The following is a 15,379-nucleotide window of genomic DNA, read 5'->3' on the forward strand; positions in this document are numbered from 1 at the left end:
ATAAATGTGTGAGGAAGTTCCTTTGGAAAGGTAAGATGTCAAGAATATCGTTGGAAAAATTGACATGGAAATTTGACCTAGGAGGGTTACAACTTCCAAACTTTAAAAATTATTATAAAGCAAATCAACTTAGATTTATTGCATCTTTTTTTGATTAAGATAAACTGGCATGGATTAGAATAGAACTAAATAAAATAGGAGAAAATATACCAGAAGATTTTATATATAAGTGGGAATCTAAATGGATACGGGAAAAGAAAGAAGCTCCTATATTAAAACATTTGATTGATTTATGGAATAAGATAAATGTTGATGATGAGATAAAGAAATCTTTATTAGCAAAGAGACCTTTAATTCAAAATAAACTTATTCCTTTTACAATGGATAACCAACTTTTATACAACTGGTTTCAAAAAGGGATTAGATATATAGAAGATTGTTTTGAAGGAGGTATATTAATGTCATTTGATCAATTAAAGAATAAATATAAAATATCAAACAACACTCTTTTTTGTTATTTCCAATTAAGGGCTTATTTAAGAGATAAATTGGGTCAAACAATGTTATTGCTGAAACCTAATGAAATAGAAATTTTAATTCAAAAAGGAAAAATTAAAAAAATTATTTCTTGTATGTATAGTTTGATTCAAAAGCAGGCAATTAAACAAGGAATTCATAAGTCAAGACAAAAATGGGAAACTGATTTGAATATTAAAATTGAAGAAACAAATTGGTCAAGACTATGTCTTGACAGTATTTCAAATACAACAAATGTCCGGCTAAGACTAGTGCAGTATAATTTTTTACATCAATTATATATTACACCACAAAAAATAAATAAATTAAACCCAAACTTATCTGATCAATGCTTCCGATGTAATCAAGAAATTGGTACTTTTTTACACTCTACTTGGTCTTGTTTTAAAATTCAACCTTTTTGGACAAATTTAAGAGTTTTACTGGAACAAATTATTGGAATACAACTTCCACATAATCCAACATTATTTTTACTAGGCGATAAAATTGAAATCCAAATTGAATAAATATCAAAAAGAATTCATAAAAATTGCATTGGCAGTAGCCAAAAAGGCTATTGCAGTTACTTGGAAATCGGATTCATACTTAAGTATAGATCGATGGAAGAATGAAATTTTTAGCTGCATTCCACTTGGAAAAAATTACTTACAATTTAAGAGATAAATATGAAATATTTCTGAACATTTGGCGTCCTTATTTACAAAAGATAGGATTAAATATATAGGTGCTCCAAAGATAAAATTATTGATTACCTGGGGAAATAAATAAATATACATATTAAAGCTATTATGAACTCCATGGAGCATATGGGGATCTTCCGATGTCCAGGCATTCTTTCTTTCTTTTTTCTTCTCTTTTTTTTCTATAGGGATATGTTAGGGGGGAGGGGGGGAAGGGTTGATTTTTTTTTCTTTCTGTAACCTATTTGAAAATTCAATTTAAAAAATTTATTTAAAAAAAAGATGTGGACTAGGGAAATGTGATTAGCTGTTTTGGAAATATAAGCACAAATGTATCTCTTTCCATTTGGGAAGATGCAGCAAAAGGTGTGCCACAGATCACTGCTGGAGGCTCAGCTTTTCGTAGTATTCATAAATGACTTGGATGATGGCACCAAAGGCACGGTTTTCATAGGAAAACAGTATCAATTCAGGAACAAAGGGATATTTCTACAAAATAACCAGCTAGTCATTTACAACTGAAGTGTGTAGAAATCTTTTTATGAATCTCTGGAAATCTTTGCCCCTGGGGGTGGTGGAGACCAAATCATTCGATATATTTAAAGATTGTGGAATTGTGAGTTGTAGGAGAGAAGTTGAGACCAGCATAGATTAACCGTGGTCATTTTGACTTGTGGGGCAAGCTTGAGAGGTCTGGTAGCCTATCCCTGCTATTGTGTGAAATTGCTGATTGCATACTATAGGCTGCTAAGAAAGTAAGATGCAAAGAGAATGCGAGGGGGTTACAAATGAGAAAATTAAATACGCAAATATATGGCAAATGTCATATTATGGTGGAAGTGTGAGGTAGTAATTTTGGCCAGGATAAATTTCTTTAAAAGCACTGCATACAAACGATTAGAAATGGCAGATCTCTAAGAAACATTGAGATCTGGGAGTCAAACTGCATGATTTGCAAAAGGCTAATAGGCAAATAGAGCAAGTACTTCTTTCCAAAAGCTAACATAAACTACGAGAAGTATTGGAGGCACAAGGTCTTTCAACCACCGCCCCCCCCCCCCCCCCAGCAAATCAAGTGACTTAGGTGATAGACAAGGCTTTAAACTAAATGGTGAGAGAGTTCAAATAAATAATGTCAGCAGAGACTGAGTCAATACTGGGCGTTGCAAACGCTTTGATTTTAGCTTGAAAAGAGAGTAAAATCCAGGAATTTTGTGAAGTTAGATATATAAAGAGAGAAGGCAAGCTAATTATTAAAAATTAGTAAGACTACAATAGAAGCAAAGCTTGACAGGAGGGAAACTGCTAATTAGTACTGATAAGTCATGAGTAATCAGTCAAATTGAGGAAAAATAATTCAAAAAGGATATTTATCTAAATACATAAAATACTATTAACAAGATGTAAATTTGTGGCACAAGAAGAAATAAATGTGTTTGGCATATCTGCTATTAAAGGCATTTGTTGCAAGGTGATCAAGGCTTAAAGCAGAATATTCTGCGGATATTCATGTATGGAAAAGGACGGAATGTAGCTCCGATAATGAGGGATTTCAGGATGGTGTGAAGAAGGATCATAGCTCAGGTCAGGAAGAAGAATCAATTTGAATGAAGATAAAGAATAAGCAAGAGCAGAAAACATGAGTAGGTGTTACTACTTATATTATTGAATAGATTATGGGTCGACTGATTATGGGTGATTTTAATCTTCATGTAGATTGGACAAGTGAAATCTCAGTTAATAAAATACAGTTTAGGCTTTTGTGGAAAACTGAAGAACAATTTAATTTTGATGTGGTGTTATTAGAGAGAACAATAGATCAGAAATCACTTCATTAAATGGTTCAAGGGATAGGAAGATAGTACAGGAAATTGGCATTGAAGTAAAAGATCAGCCATGGTTTAATTAAATAGTTGAAGGGCTGATTTCCCTCTTCATGTGTTTTTTTAAAATATATTAAATAGTAATCTTAAGAGAAAGGATATGTTGGAGAAGAGTGATCATAATTTGACAAGAATTTACATTCAGTCTAAAAGTAATAAACACAAATTTTTATAACATAAAGTAGGCATTCAGTTCATCATACCTATGCTGACTCTCAGAGCAATCCCATACCTCCACTTACTCTCCTGCAACCTGTTTTCTCTCTCAGATGGCCATTAACACTTCTGCAATTTTCCCACCAGCTGCCAACATCAGGGTAAATAGCTGATTAATGCCACGTGTGAGGGAAGTGTGAGAAAGCTGCACTACCTATAGCATACTGTGTTTGCAGACTCAGTCTCAAATTTAACAAAAGGTTAAATTATTTGTGTGTGAGTGATGATTTGGCTAAAGTACATTAGGAAATTAGATTAAAAGATCTGATGGTGATTGAATGACTGGATTGATTGGGCTTATACTCGCTGGAATTTAGAAGATTGAGGGGGGATCTTATTGAAATGTATAAAATTCTAAAGGGATTGGACAAGCTAGATGCAGGAAGATTGTTCCCGATGTTGGGGAAGTCCAGAACGAGGGGTCACAGTTTAAGGATAAAGGGGAAACCTTTTAGGACCGAGATGAGGAGAAGCTTCTTCACACAGAGAGTGGTGAATCTGTGGAATTCTCTGCCACAGGAAACAGTTGAGGCTGGTTCATTGGCTATATTTAAGAGGGAGTTAGATATGGCCCTTGTGGCTAAAGGGATCAGGGGCTATGGAGAGAAAGCAGGTACAGGGTTCTGAGTTGGATGATCAGCCATGATCATACTGAATGGCGGTGCAGGCTCGAAGGACCGAATGGCCTACTCCTGCACCTATATTCTATGTTTCTATGAATGTTCACAAACCTTTAAGAAAACACTGCAATTGATAGTAAATGCTTAATGGAAATTATAATTAATCTATAGCTAGTTTAAGTTATGGATGGAATTAGATTGGAAGAAAATACTTATAGGATTGAAGAGTATTGCATACACCCTGCAGAAAGAAAGAATTAACAGACTGGCAAAAGACCAAAAAGTATTCATAATGATGAGACGATGAAATTTAAGGGTAAATTTGTTGCAAGGAATATAAAAGTAGATTCTAAAAATTGTGCAAGTCTATTTCATGTTTATTTCTGGTTTTAAACAACCCAATTCCTGTTTTATGTTGAATTTCAGCCAATTTTGCAAATATATTCAGTGGTAAGCCAATTTGTAATTTGCTCCAAGCACAATACTTCAGTGCATCAAACACTGGTGAAAGTTCAAAGCAAATTTATTATCAGAATACCTATATGTCACCATATACAACCCTGAGACTCAGCTTCTTGTGGGCAATCACAGTAAATACAAAGAAACATAATAGAATCAATAAAAAGCACACACATACTCAAGACGGACAAACAACCAACATGTAAAAGCTAATAAACTGTGCAATGACAAAAAGAAGAAGAAAAAGCAAGCAAAATAAAAATAATAAATAAATAAGCAATAAATATTATGTCATGAGATGAAGAGCTTTAGAAAGTGAGTCCATAGGTTGAGTGATGTTCAGTGTTGGGGTAAGTTAACTTTTCCCCTCTGATTCAAGAGCCTGATGGTTGAGGGTTATTAACTGTTCCTGAACTGGTGGTGTGGGTCCTGAGACTCCCATACCTTCTCCCTGATGGCAACAGTGAGAAGAAAGCGTGGTCGGGATAGTGAGGGTCCCTGATGATGGATGCTGCTTTCCTACAACACTGTTCTTGTAGATATGTTCAATGGTGGGGAGGGTTAACCCGTGATGGACTAGGCTGTATCCACTACTTTTTGTAGGTTTTTCCAGTCAAGGGCATTGTTGTTTCCATACTAAATTGTGATGCAAACATTCAGTATAGTCCCCACTGCGGATCTATAGAAGTTTGTTAAAGTTTTAGATGACATGCTGAATCTTCACAAACTTCTAAGAAAGAAGAGGCACTGCCGTGCCTTCGTTGTAATGGCATTTACATACTGGACCCAGGACAGATCCTCTGAAATGATAATGCCAAATAATTTAAAGCTGCTAACCCTCTCTACCTCTGATCCCCTGATGAAGACTGGCTCATGACTTCCAGTTTCCTCCTCATTAAGCCAATGATCAGCTCTTTGGTTTTACTGACATTCAGTGAGAGGTTGTTGTTGGGACATTATTCAGCCAGATTCATCACCTTTGATTCAGCCAATGACAGTGGTGTCATCAACAAACTTAAATATGGCATTGGAGCTATGCTTAGCCTCACAATCGTAAGTATAAAGCAAGTAGAGCAGCGGGCTAAGCACACAGCCTTTCTTTGCAATTTCTTTGCAAAAGTTTCTGCACAGTGATGTAGTCAGGTTAAGTGACTTTGGCGGAAAATGGCAAATGGAGTATAAAGAGGGAAATATAAGGTTCTCCACTTTGATAGCAAGATTAGAAATGTAGAATATTCCTCAAATGGTGTAAGGCAATTGCACCTTGATCCTAGGAGAGATGTTAGTGACCTTGTATCAAAAATAAATGCTCGCCTTTATTATAAGGAACCTTAAGGAACTCTTGCTTTGTTGAAGTTCCCTCATTATAAGGAATACATAGTTTGCCTTGGAAGAAATGTTATAAGAACTCTACATCTTCAGAACTAAATAACTATGGTGACACTCGTGGCATGAGTGCTTTGAACAGCAAGTAATACATATCAAAAACTCCATTCCTGCCACACTGGACACTCCCCAATATGGTTATCAACAAAAGTACTCTACAACAGATGCCAAGGCATCTGTCATGCACCTGGCCATGACACACCTAGAAAACAAGGACACTTATGTCAGAATACGGTTTCTGGATTTCAGTTCAGCTTTCAACACCGTTGTACCACAGACCTTGGTGAATAAACTCCTTGGACTTCCTAAGCAACAGACCTCAGATGGTCAGGATGCACAACCACTCCTCCATCTCCATTGGGTGCCTCAACACATGGGTGCCCCTCAGGGCTGTGTGTTGAGCCCATTATTATACATTCCACTCACATGTGACTGCATGGCCAAACAGCTGAGTAATCACATTGTTAACTTCACCAATGACCATGGCTCATCACCAACAACAATGAGTTGGCCTACAGAGAGGAGATGGAACAGCTTGAGGCCTCTTCCTCAATATCAACAAAGCAAAGGAGAGATTATTGACTTCAGGAGAACTCACGCCCCTCTTTACATTGGCACTGCAGTGGAAACTGCGAGTGCACATCTCTCACACCCTCTCATTTTCCCAGAACATATTCTACACAATCAGGAAAGCTCACAAATGTCTCTACTTTCTGAGGAGGCTGAAAAGAGCTGGACTATGCATATCTATACTCACCTCCTTCTACAGATGTGCAGTAGAGAGCATCCTATCTTGCTGCATCACTGCAGGGTAACTGAAACTGCACTGTGGCCAACAGGAAGGCTCTACAGTGGGTAGTCAAAACTGCCCGGCATCACTGGCAGCAGCCTACCTGACATCAAGGACAGAAAAAGGGCAGGTAACATCATGAAGGATCCCACCCACCCTGCACATGAACTGTTGGTCCCACTCCTAAAAGGAAGGACTCAAAAATAGTTACTTTGCCCAAGCAGTAAGGCTGATCAACACTTCCAGCCAGTAACCCACCCCTCCATAGCCCCCACCTCCACTACTTTATCATTTCCTGGCAGAGACCCTTTAAGTAAAGACACTCCTGTACCTAGTGTCACTTTATCCAGATACAATCAACCTTTGTATAGTATTTAAGCTATACTATGTATTTATATTAATTGTGTTTTTATTATTGTGATCTTTATTTTATTGTGTTTTGTTTTATGCTCCGGATCTGGAGTAACAATTATTTTGTGTTCCTTTACACTTGTGTACTGGAAATGACATTAAACAATCTTGAATAAAGTTTCAGTAGATTGACTCCTTAGTTAAGGGATTTGTCTTAATGATGAAATCTTATTGGAGATTGACCTACAGTATACTCTTCAAAGTTTAGGAAAACGAGAAGTTATCTTAATGAAACACGCAATTCTGAGAGGTGATGTTGTGGGAATGTTTCCCCATATTGGGAATGCCTAGTATGAAGGGAATTTCTGAGAATTTCAGAAATTGTGAGAATTTCTGGCACATACTGCTGCAATAGAGAGAATAAAATTGCATATACAGTATATTTGGTCCACTTCAATATTCTGCTGACCCTGGGTGTGTATGCCTGTCAATCTTTTATAAAGGCTGTCCCACATGTACTTATTAATTTGATGAGGTGTACAAGGTATACTATACTTAGAGTGGCCGCTCCACAGATCGAAACATCATGTGATAACACTTGGACAGATTTGGCTCTAAAAATTGATTTGAGACAAGTTGAAACCTTCCTGTGTAAATGGAACAATGAGTTACGTACGTTTTTGAAGAACTATCCACAAGAAAATAACTTTGGATAATCTATCTGCACATCTGATAGCAATCACCGGGGGTGCATAGGAATTGAAGTAAAAGGTCAGCAATGAGAAGATTGCAGCAGAAGCTTGGGGATGAGTGAGGAGACAAAAGACATTCAATTCCATATATGGCTTTGATGCGTACCATTTGTTTAGAGAGTTTTTTTTATAAAATTGCTTTTAAACACACAGCCTGATAAAGGGTAAAAACACCTTTGTTGTGAGTAAATATTTGTCAAGTCATTGATTTTTAGACTGAACTCCAGTTCAATGTGGAATCTTGGTTTTTGTGCAGTGTCATTGATTAGCTATCAGATGAAAAATGTTAATCAGTAACTTTGGCTGTAACTGATCAGTCAAAATGCATTTAGCTTGCTTCAGAAATGATTTAAAACCTACCCTTTCAAACTGGAATGTGTGATAAAGTTAGAAGGAGGCGCAATTAGGTTTGAGAACATTTGATCCGAAGTGAAACAGTTCATAATGCAAAAATTAGAGAAGTAGTACTGCAAGAAGAAAATGTGCAGATACTGTACATAATTAATCTGTTTCCTCTAGTCTTTTTCTCATTATTACTGAATTGTCACGTGCCTTTTGTATACATTTAATTCATTTACAGCTATCAAAATTGAATATAACTTTTTTCTATGTAAAAAAGAATTTGGATAGAGTGACAATGTGTATGATAACATCATTGGTGAGAAGCCAACAAAGGAAATAACATCAAGTACTTAGAATGTTGCAGGATGATACAAATAGCATATGCTACCAAGGGTAGAAGTTAAGATTGCTAAATTTATGTTTTGAAGAACAGTTAATGTGTTCAGCAAAATAAAATGAAAAGGTTTATTATAATGAAATTATTTAAAATAAATATCTAATGCTGCTAGATTAAGAATGCAAAAAGACTCCATTGAGACAATACTTTGTTTATACTGCTTCTGTCTAATTTCAGTCTTCTACAGGAGATAAATTGCTGAAGTTAAATGTTTTGAGAGGCTAATGGTAATACAGTCTTGTTACCTTTCTGTATTTAAGTATGGTTTTTAAAAAGTGCTTTGGGTATCCAAAGGACACTGAGCACATATTAAGCATCAATTAACTTCACACCAGAGTTATATTCTGGCCAGTCAACTGGGCAGTGTGAAACAACCTTTGCAGAATTTCTTCTTTCCATAATGAAAAGAAACCACCTATTTATAGATTATTTTAAAGTTATTCCAAATAAGGCAAGAATTAATTACAGAACTGAAAATAGATTCACCTGAATTATTTTTGAAGTATTTGTGAATTCAGATTGGTATCTTCGAAATGAAATAGTCCAATGGTTAAATGTAGTTTTTGAGCAATTTAAACTGGGACAGCCTTGCACTTTTGTTTTTAATTTATTTTCTTTTTTCCCTTTCCACATGATTGTAACAGGCTAGTTAACATTCTTCAGATGCTGGTAGCTATCTAAAATCACTATTTAAAGTGCCTGGACAGTGATTCTCAGCAGCCAATTCTAATCACAGTTTGGGCTTAGTCTGTACTATTGGTTGATCTTTTACCTAGTCTTCACTTTCTTCACTAAGTCCATGTAAAATGATTCTTTCAATATTCAAACTCTATTGATTTTGTGAATACACACAGCTCTCACATCTGTCTCCGGTAGAGATTTCCAACTTCCTGTGTCTGTGTTGAGTGGTTGTTCTTACACGTTGAAACTGTGATGCCTGGACCTAGAAACCCCAGTTAGTGTAAATATCATCCCTGCATTTACTGTTCCAACCCCTATATGGTTCAATGAGATTACCTCTCAATCTTGTAAGCTCTAATATATGTATACCTGGTCTAATTAATATCACTTCAGTACAATGCATCCTCTGCTTTCTGGAAATTATTCTGGTAAACCTTTGTTGAACTTCCTCAATCGCATGTACATATTCATTCTTGTACAGGGAGATGAGACCTGTACATGGTATTCCAAGTGTGGTCTCACCAGAGCTCTATGTAATTGCAGTTTTAACTCTTGTACTTAAATCCTCTAGCAATGAAAGCCAACATACTGTTTACCTTTCTTATTGCTTGCCATACTTGAATATTAACTTCCAGAGATTCGTGTACAAGAGTGCACAGGTCCCGAACACTTTTTAGGCAGTCCCTTGTGACTGAGGATGACTTATTTCCACTCTATTCAGTAATTTCTGAGATGACTGATGAGGCTAATTTCGGAAGCACAAATTCTTCCACAAATGGTGCCTGATTCCCATCAGCACAACATCATTAACATCCATCTGCAGCAGAGCTTCATCTCCAGTCATTTTGTTCTCCTTTGTTCTGATAGTCACTCCACAATAGAGCATTAAATGCCAAGACTCTCATGACTGTCCCAACAGTGATACAGCCAAACACCCTTCCCTATCATAGCTCAGGAACTCAGATGCTTTGACATCGACGTCACTAGTCTGAAAAGAATATCGCGGACAAAAGATGGCCAGCATATTGAAAAGGCAATGAATACACGACCTTCTGGAGGGACAGATTGGAGAAGAAACATTGTCCTCATGGACAGAGTTTTGCATTGAAGTTCATTCGACGTTGCAAAGGTCCTACAGAGGAATTGATGAATGGCTCATAATCCTGCAGTTCACTGAAACATAAACCAAAACAACGTGGTCATCGCAATACACGCCAACCCTGAAAACAAGAAACAAGGCCAAGGAACATTTCTTCTCTGACCTTGAAATGATGCTGGTCCAAGGCCCAAAAGGAGGCAGATTGGTCTTCCTGAAGGATATCTATGCCAGGGAAAAATGACAACCAAGGCATGGTTGTCAAGGCAAGGCATGATGATTAAACAGACAGTTGAGAAAGTTAACTTCAGTAGAGGTGTTTTCTTAGCAAAATGCTCGGATCAAAATTAGGTCATTTAGCAATATCCTGTTTTCATTGGAGAAACGAGCATGGGACTTAAAGGCAATGCACCTGTTAGATCTATTATTATCTAAAGGATGTCTTCATCACATGCAGCATGACAGATCCTGCTGACTGCTGGACTGATAGCCACGTGGTCCACTCTGATCCCAAAGTAACGTCATCAACAAAGATGTTGCCACATTCCTTGTTTTCATGGAGATTTTAATTTTTTCCTTTACACATATTTCATTTGTTTTTGTATTTGCCATTTTACATTGTCTTTGGATTCTTGCTTATTTTCACTTGTAATACCATATTTAAATCTCATTGATAAAGGAAATATATGAATACCTGCACTTGACTGAGATCCCAGATTCTCTATGGCAGGTGCCAATGCACTTTTTCTAATTTATTTTACCAAATATATTGTACACTAAACAGGTTAAAATCAGATTAATTAATATTATTTGTTGTTTCCTGCCACAGAAACCTTTCCTGCTGCAGGAAATAATTTTAAATATAATTCCAATCACAGTACTTTTGCCCATTTCGATATGAACTAATAGATGCACAAAGTGTCGTCTAGTTAAGCTACTGTAGTTTATATCTTTTATAAAACAGTGAAATATCCTTAAACTGTATATATACTGCTCCAACATGTTGCTATCCAATTGACTTGAAATATGGTGCACAAATAGAGAGGGAGCGAGTATCAATATTAATCCAAAGGAGCAATATTATTCTCCAAAACTGCAAAAACTATTTGGTTCTATAGTGTCAGCCATTTTTTTTCTCTTGCCCACTGTAAGATTATGATATCATTCTAATAATTCAGGGTAGGGATATACTTAATAGGACAAACCAGCCTGTGATCTGTCATGGTGAAATAATAATGCAATCGTGTTTGCTAGAAGATAAATTCAAAAGGGTTGGTCAAAAAATGTGTTCCTCAGCTACATCAGAACAAGAATAGCTGCAAATTCAAGTTAAAGGATGATTCAACATCCCTGATAAAAATTAAGTCAAGTTTGTTTTAGTGCAATTTGTTGCAGATCTAAAGAGAATTTGAAAGGGAAGTTAAATTGTTTCATTCTGCAAATTGGATGCATTAAAATAATTTCAGTCCCCATTGCATTTCCCTGGTTGGAAGAAGCCTAATGAAAGGAGCAGAGAATATTAGAATCTGAAGCTTTAGATCAACTATTTCTTTATTTGAATATGTCTGAATTTCAGTGGAGCCAAAGGAAGCAGCTATGATGGCCATATAGAGGCTCTCATGATCGAGGTAGTGTGAAGGAGGTGTGCCTTCTGTTTGTTAGCTGGGGACTATCCCCTAGGCTGCATTGCGCTCATCCATCAGAGCATGTTTGGTAGTCATACAACATAGAGCAGAGCACACTACAGCACAGTATGGGCCCTTCAGCTCACAATGTTGTGATGACCTATATAAACATTTTCAATTATCAATCTCATCCTACACAGCCCAAACACCTCAATTTTCTTACATCCATGTGCCTGTTCAAGAGTCTTTTAAATGTTGCTGTTGTATCACCCTCTACTACCAACCTGTCAGTGCACTCCAGGTACCAACCACTCTCTGTGTAAAAAAACCTACCTCTGAAATCTCCCCTAAACTTTACACCACTCACTTGAAACAGATGTCCTCTTATATTAGCCATGCTACCCTGGGAAAAAGTGCTGACTGTACACACTTGTCCAGGCCTCACTTAACCTTAAACACTTCTATCAAGTGCCTCTGATCCTCCTTTTCAGCAAAGGAAAAGGCTCTAGCTAGCACAGACTTTCCTCATAAGACATGTTTTGTAATCCAGGCAACATCCTGGCAAATCTCCTCTGCGTCCTCTCTGAAGCTTCTACATCCTTTCTGTAATGAGGCAACCAGACTGAACGTAACTAGCTAAGCATGATCTAACTGGAGTTTTATAGAGCTGTAACATAACCTCGTGCTCCATTAGTTTCAAGTCAAGTCACTTTTATTGTCATTTCGACCATAACTGCTGGTACAGTGCATAGTAAAAATGAGACAATGTTTTTCAGGACCATGGTGTTACATGACACAGTACAAAAAACTAGACTGAACTACATAATAAAAAAAACAACTCACAGAGAAAGCTACACTAGACTACAGACCTACACAGGACTGCATAAAGTGCACAAAAACAGTGCAGGCATTTACAATAAATAATAAACAGGACAGTAGGGCAAGGTGTCAGTCCAGGCTTCGGGTATTGAGGAGTCTGATAGCTTGGGGGAAGAAACTGTTACATAGTCTGGTCGTGAGATCCCGAATGCATCGGAGCCTTTTCCCAGACGGCAGGAGGGAGAAGAGATTGTATGAGGGGTGCATGGGGTCCTTCATAATGCTGTTTCCTTTGCGGATGCAGCGTGTAGTGTAAGTGTCTGTAATGGCGGGAAGAGAGACCCCGATGATCTTCTCAGCTGACCTCACTATCCGCTGCAGGGCCTTGTGATCCGAGATGGTGCAATTTCTGAACCAGGCAGTGATGCAGCTGCTCAGGGTGCTTCAATACAACCCCTGTAGAATGTGATGAGGATGGGGGGGTGGGAGATGGACTTTCCTCAGCCTTCGTAAAAAGTAGAGACGCTGCTGGGCTTTTTTTGCTATGGAGCTAGTGTTGAGGGACCAGGTGAGATTCTCCGTCAGGTGAACACCAAGAAATTTGGTGCTCTTTACGATCTCTACCGAGGAGCCGTCAATGTTTAGCGGGGAGTGTTTGCTTCGTGCCCTCCTGAAGTCACTACCACTGACATAAGACTCACTGGTCAATAATTCCCAGGACTGTCCCTATTATCTTTCTTGAACAACAGAATATTTGCCACCTCGTGCCACTCCAGTGGCTCGGGAGGGGGGGCGCGTAAGTATCATCATCAACACCCCAGCAATTTCTTCCATCACTTCCCATAGTAACCCGAGATATATCCCGTCCAGCATCGGGGACTTCATTTATCTTAATGTTCCCTTTCATGGCCAAAACCTCTAGTGGTAGGTAGATTTACATGAATTTGATGATACTCATCAACTTAATGCCAGCACAAAGATAGTGGCTGCATGTATTGTTGGCCAGTGGAACAGCTGTATATCTAGTTTTCAGGAGGTTTTCAGATGTGTAGCTAATTCTTTGTGTTCTTTGCCAGATAGCTAATTCCAGGTCCACACAGTATGATTACTAGTTTTATCAATGGTACAGATAATCAGTCTCTTCTGACTTTTGATCACCCTGTCATTCTTGCTTTTATCCAATTGTAAAAGAATAAAATAATTTGACTGGGGTACTTTAAATATATAACACGGTATCTGTGTTAGTGAAGTTTAAATTTGTTAACATATTGAGAGTATAATTTGAGAAAAGCACAATTATTACTTGTTTTCTTCCAGGAAAGTTTTTTTTGTGACTGTGGTATAGAATATAGTAGCCACCTTGATACATTGATGTTCTGCAGATCAGTTTGTGTTCCGCTGGAGGCATGGAATGAGTTTGAGGCATAAGAGCAGGGAGCTGAAGTGAACTTGCTACCCATTGGCAATGTGTGCTTCTGGTGGAGTTTGGCTGAAGGTCAGACTACAGAGAGTACTCAAATCTGTAGTTCTCCTTGTGAACCTTCACTTTTGCACATTCCTGAGCAGGAATTCTCAAATTTGCTACCCATTATGTGTACTGACTAGGTGGAACCAGACCGTATTCTAAAACTTGGAAATGATTGTTGTACATCCTATTATTTGGCAGTCTATGCCTAAGATGCTATGGACATTGTAAAATTGGAAATCATTATGCATGGAGATTGATTAAAATGTGATCCTTTGAATAAAATCCAAAAAACAACCTCAATTCTGCACCAGTGAAAATTCTAGTTTAATACAGCCATTCTCTAATTTCACCCTTCCTCATTAGAAACTAGATAATTATTTAATTTGTTAATGTCAGAGCACATTCTTGCAGCAGCTAGAAGTCTGTACCCATCGCAATTATATTGACATTATGACCAGCTAAGAAAATTTAGACTAAAGGCATTTTTGTTATTCTGATTGAGTTTTTTTGTTATTTTCTTTCCAGTAGCTCTCTAGCAATTCTGTTAATTAATTATTATTAATTAATACTTTTATTAATTACAAGTGTATAGCAGTTCACATTCTACATGAATGTTGGGAAACTGCAAGAATATCTAATAATCACCATCTCCCTCTCTTCCCCCACCCCCAAGAGTATCAAAATGAAGCATAAAACAGACAATAATAAAAAAGCACTCTTTGATTAGGTTTAAATTCAGGCATTAATGAGCTCCGCTCTTATTTTAAAACTAGTAAAGTCTGGTTATAATTCTTTATGATGTGCAAAGGTACGATAAAGTCTTATCAGTCCATGAAACTATTCTAGACATGACAAAACCTAACCTTTCTCAGAAGGAAGTCTTGGAGGAACCTCTTTTGTATCCGTCACCCCATCCAGGTGAAATCTTTGTTCATGAATATAAGTACATACAAGATTCTCTTTTCATCTATTTTGAGGTTTAACTTGTACTTATCTCATAACTGGCTCATCAGGAAGTTTAACAAGTGGCTAAGTGATCCAATAGATTATGAACACACTCTTCACCAGAACTGGCCAGTTCTAATGAAAGCTTATCAACCTGCTACATTAATTCACTTTCTTTCTCATCACAGGTTATTTCCAGAATAGTCTTTTATTTTGGATTTCTAACAACTGCAGTTCCGGCATTGCATTTTAGTTGTCTCTGGCATTCACCTTTCTCTATTTGCATGTCCAGATGGATTAGCTGTGAGTAACAAACCTTCATTGCCCTCTCT

The 15,379-nt window shown here is 37.3% G+C and overlaps 1 protein-coding gene across 7 annotated transcripts in view; it reads left to right on the plus strand.

Annotated features, from left to right (window-relative positions):
* Window positions 1–15,379, plus strand: part of mipol1 (mirror-image polydactyly 1) — a 308,039-nt gene that overhangs the window by 271,397 nt on the left and 21,263 nt on the right. The gene's annotated exons all lie outside the window — the stretch shown is intronic.

The sequence above is a fragment of the Hemitrygon akajei genome, chromosome 3 (assembly GCF_048418815.1).
Source record: "Hemitrygon akajei chromosome 3, sHemAka1.3, whole genome shotgun sequence".
NCBI lineage: Eukaryota > Metazoa > Chordata > Chondrichthyes > Myliobatiformes > Dasyatidae > Hemitrygon > Hemitrygon akajei.